The sequence below is a fragment of the Arachis duranensis genome, chromosome 2 (assembly GCF_000817695.3).
Source record: "Arachis duranensis cultivar V14167 chromosome 2, aradu.V14167.gnm2.J7QH, whole genome shotgun sequence".
Lineage (NCBI taxonomy): Eukaryota > Viridiplantae > Streptophyta > Magnoliopsida > Fabales > Fabaceae > Arachis > Arachis duranensis.
The window spans coordinates 12505641-12511207 of NC_029773.3; positions in this window are offsets into that span (position 1 = coordinate 12505641).

The following is a 5567-nucleotide window of genomic DNA, read 5'->3' on the forward strand; positions in this document are numbered from 1 at the left end:
CATCAAAAGTCCTCCGAGCCGGATTCTTCTGGCCGACTTTGAAACAGGACAGCCAACAAAAAATCAGGTCATGCAACAATTGCCAAAGGCACGCACCACTGATACACATACCTGCCGAAAATTACATCATTCCGACATCAATTGGCCATTTAACCAATGGGGTTTAGATATACTCGGGCCTTTTCCTACGGCACCGGGCCAGGTAAAATTTCTTATTGTCAGCATTGATTATTTCTCCAAATGGGTGGAAGCCCAACCTTTAGCAAAAATAACATCAAAACAAATGATTTCATTCGTCTGGAAAAATATTATTTGTCGTTTCGGCATACCTCAACATATCACAACTGACAACGGACGCCAGTTCGCCGATCAGAAATTTCAAACTTTTTTGTAGAATCTCAAAATAAAGCAACACTTCGCCTCTGTTGAACATCCTCAAACAAACGGACTAGCTGAGGCTGCAAACAAGGTCATCCTTCATGCACTAAAGAAGAAGCTAGATGACGCCAAAGGACTTTGAGCCGAACTAATACCTGAAGTCCTTTGGGGATACAACACCACCCCACAAACATCAACAAAGGAAACCCCATTCAGACTGGCATATGGCTTGGAGGCCATGATTCCCCTGGAGATCTCCCAGGAATCCATCCGAACTTACATCCACAATCAAGACGAAGCCCGGAGAACCGAGCTCGACATCATTGAAGAAGTAAGAGACATCGCCACTTTGAAGCAACACGCAACACAGCAAACAATCGCCCGACAGTACAACAAGTCGGTTAAAATCAGATCATTTGTGAAAGGAGACTTAGTCCTCCGCAAAACCGAAGCTGCTCGAAAACCACCCTCACATGGGAAGCTCGCCGCAAACTGGGACAGTCCATACCGAATATCAGAAGTACTCGGCAACGGGGCATACATACTCGAATTAATCGATGGAAAAGTATTACCCAATACCTGGAATGTTTCATCCCTAAAGAAGTTCTACAGTTAAAAATCAGGGACAGGCTGGTACTCTTTTTCCTACTACCAAGTTTTTGTCCCAAAGGGTTTTTGCTTGGAGAGGTTTTAACGAGGCCAGCCTACCTGAAAGTTTGTATTCAAACAATTATGAATTTACCACCAACATCATCTAATTGCAGTCAAATTATGCAATTTGTATCTCCTATCATTATCAATTCTCAAAATAACTCGGTAAATACCAATGCTCGGCTATATATGCAACCTGCCATTACTCGGCAGTACATTCAAACAAGAATGATGGACTCATCAAAATCATTCCTGTCAATAAACAAAATGCTTTACCACAAAAAGGAGAGCACTAACTTCCAATAAACATTCAAGCAATTCAAAACCAAGATATCAATGTTTTTTCAAGGACTATCACTAATCTATCAATGTTCAAAATATCTACCGACTTACAAAATAAAACCAAAATACCAAACAAAGTAACAAACTAAACATTTTCTGCTTGATCTTCAGCATTACCATTATCTTCAACCATCTTGCCATCACGCACAACTTTCCCCGGATCCATGCCGGACAGGTCAGCTTCCGATGCCAAAAACTTTGCTTGTAACAAAGCCCTTTCAAACCCCTCAACAAAAGAATCCAGAATTTCATCAGCCTTTTTCTTTTGCACATCCTTTAATTCAGCAGTTACCTCAATAAGACGAGATTGTACGCTCGCCAAATCACTCTCCTTCTTCTTCAGATCTTCCACATCCCGAGCATAATTATCTTTCGTCTCCTTCAATAACTTCTCGGCCTCAATTAGCCGTACCTGAAGCTCGGCAGCAACACTTTTACTTTTCACTAACTCTTCCTTCAAAACAGAAACCTCCCCTCTATCTGCAGAAACTTTCTTACATTTCAACTCTTGGCTACGCCCAAGACTGGCAAGACGAAGACCAACAACCTACACAAAAGAATACAAAAAGGTTGTAAAAAATTCAAAAAACACCAAGTGAGGCAGAAAAGTTAGCCCATTACCTGCATATACTGACCAATCGCCATGTCTCCAACCTCGTTCGCAAGCAAAACATCGGCCGACGACTGACAATACTCATCCACTACAGCCATATAAGGATATTCTCTCCCCCAGACAAAAAACCCCTCACTTTGTTCAGAAATTTCGTGAAGCCTTTTTTGGTTACCCATAAAAGCTTGTATCTCCTCGAGAGGAACCCCAAACGACTTCTCCTCAGAGTCATCAGACAGGTCAACAAGATCGGACTTCCTCTTCCTTTTAACAATAACCTTCCTCCGACCTTGCCGAGGCTGGGTAACCTCACCAGTCCCAGCAATTTTCTCAACATTAGAAGATGAAACTTCCTTCTCCAAGTTCTTATTCTTGAAACGTGTCCTCAAAGACGCAGCTGAAACCCCAGGATATTTACCACCTACAAAAAATAAGGAGCATCAGATATCTGAAAAGAAATAACAACTACATCACAAACAACCCTATCACTCACCTAAATACTTTAAAACAGCATCTTTATCCTCTTCCCACTTCAGAAGATCATACATTGAAATCAGGTCTCCCCGACCGATGTTCTCAACAAGAAACTCAATCAAACAAGCATTTCTCGGAAGAATAACTTCGGGTCCGAGTATATTCTGAGGTTCCGAGCACCAATATAATGGGAACTTTTCAGCCATATTTTCATCTACGAAAAATGGAAAATCCTTTTCCAAACCCCTAACCTTAAAGTACATCTCCTTGAAATCTTTGAAAGAAGACTTATACAACCTGAAAATGCCAAACCCAGGGGTGCTGTTGAAATTTATCCAACCCCCCTTCCACACCCCTTTGGCTTGGAATACTGAGAAGAAAAGGTCAACAGAGGGTACCTGCTCCAGAAATTCCATTAGAATTTCAAAAGAACGCAAGAACGCCCACCCATTTGGATGAAGCTGCGATGGAGCACAATTCAACTGTTTAAGGATCTGACACTTGAAATCTGTAAAGGGTAACCTCACTCTCAGTTCTTCCAGAACACAGCTGTGCATGTAGAAAAATTCAAAACCACTCTCACAGTGATAAACCCTATCATTTACACTACATGGCAGTAACTCAACCCCAACTCCAGAACCAAGCCTCACCAACTTACTTACATCTACCTCCCTCACGGCAGCCTCATCACAAAATAACGACACCCGAGACCTCACATCATCCCCAACCCAATCGTAAGACCAATCTACTTTATCCTTCTTCTCCTTCTCAAACCCCATCAAAAACACAATAAAACAAACATGCAACCAACAAACAGAAAGAAGAAGAAGGAAGAGAAAAAAAATCACAAAAACGCAGACATAGCCATACCTCTCTTGCTCATTCTTCACAGAGAAGGAGAAAATCAAAATGCCCAAGTTCCAATCAGTAAAAGTTATTAATCAAAATAAAAACGTTTCAAATATCACCATTGCATCAATCACACGAAAGGACGAACGGAACATTGGAAACTACCAAAACATTAATGAAGCACCCACTCATTCTCTCTTCTCAATAAAAAACAAACACGTTGTCCAACGTGGCAAAAACAAAGTCCCTTTAATGAAGTACGTTGAACTGGGGGCCCACTCAGGAATCCACTCAACCAAGTTATAACTCATCACAAAAAGCTCAACCTGCTTCATTAAAAAACTTTCCACAGGCTAAACTTGGGGGATGTGATATGGTCATCATTAATACGAGTTATATATCTCGGACTCCTAACCGTTATAGGCAAGCACCATAACTCATCATCATCCGTTATTACTCGGACTTGATGAGCTATAACTCGGTAACGTTAACATTTTTACAACCGACGTCTCAAAACGGCACAATAAGAAACCGACGATTTATTGCTGAAAATATAAACGGACGAGAAGCTCTCCATATAAAGGGGGGAAAAACATCTCGTTAAGGTAAGTTTTTTTTACTGTATTCCGAATACTGACTTAAGCATCGGAGTGCCTTTGCAGGTACACTCCCCCCATTTTTCATTGCCCGCATTCTTGCATAACAATAACCATAAGAAGCTCGAACTCAGAAGGACGGACGCTCAACATTCCAGCCTATAGCTCGGCCGATCCCGAGAAGTGGAAGCCGATCTTTTTCCCAGGCAAGATCAGTACCGAACTTTGCCTTATATAAAGGGGAGCATTCAGCACGCCCTCCACATGTTGCTTTATCAACCAATAGAGTGAGACACGTGTCAACACGCCCTACCCGTGCTGACTCAGCACGCCCCCCGATGTGCTAGAGCTTCAAGCAATCAGGCCTCGCCACGTGTCAGCACGCTCCTCACGTGCTGACTCAGCATGCTCCCCACATGCTGCTTGCCAATCCAACCAGGCTTCCCAACGTGTCAGCACGCCCTCCACATGCTACTAGTCAATCCAAGCAGGCTCTGCCACGTGTCTTCCACGCCTCCCACATGTTGCATGTAATACGCCTCCTGTGTGTTAAACCTTGCACTTGACACGCCCACCAAAGTATAAATACACTCACTACACTCATTTCCAACTAAAACAGCACCCCTAACTTCGTAACCAAATTCTTGAGCCTATAGCTATATATACACCTTTCTATATGATGCATTATAATATTTCCCTTTTCATTTTATTCAAACTTAAACTAAAAATCAACGAGACCACCACTTATGGTTAACCCATATTGTCGACGTCATTAAGTTTAACAAGTATACTATTTTTTTTTAGATTCACAGATAAACTTTAATAATTCAACGGAGATTAGTTTTTTTATTATTATTATTTATATGAAATTGTTACATGTTCAAAAGTGACCAATTCTATTCCTACAACACTAGAAAAAAAATAAAATTATTCATAATTAATATCCAAGTAAACGATATATACGATATTTTCAATTTTTTCCCCGACAGGGCGACAGTTAGGGGTGGAAACAGGCCAGACCAGGTCAGGCTTTAATGAGTACTGAGCCTGGCCTGTTATTAAATCTGACTTGGCCTGAAACCTGTCAATAGAGACTTATTTTTTTTAATAATAATTAAATTTAAGATATAATTTAATTTTTAAAATTATAAAATATAAAATAATAAATTTATGAATAATATTGATACAAAATACATATATATAATTAAAGAGACAAATAGCTGAGTGGATAAAAGTATTATTATAACATAGAAGACCCAAGTTCAAAATCTTTCTAATAGCATTTTTACTAGTATAATAAAATTCTCTATATATATTTGCAGGCTCAGGCCGGCCTGACAGGCCCAACAGGCTATTTCAAAAGCCTAGGCCTGGCCTTTTAAAGAATATAGACTTTTTTAATAGCTTGAGCCTGGGCCTATTTCCTATCAGGTCAGGCTAGGCCCCTGGCCTGGCCTATTTCCACCCCTAACGACAGTTTGTATGAAATTTTCATTAACTTCTAAACTATATTTAAGCATATTTAAATTTTTGCAGATTTTTATTTTACAATAATTTTTTTAAAACTAAGAAATATATAACACCAAAGGACACTAGATTACCCAGGTCCAAAACTTAGGTAACATTGGCTGCGAAGAACATGATTATCAGTTATCACCGTTAGAAAG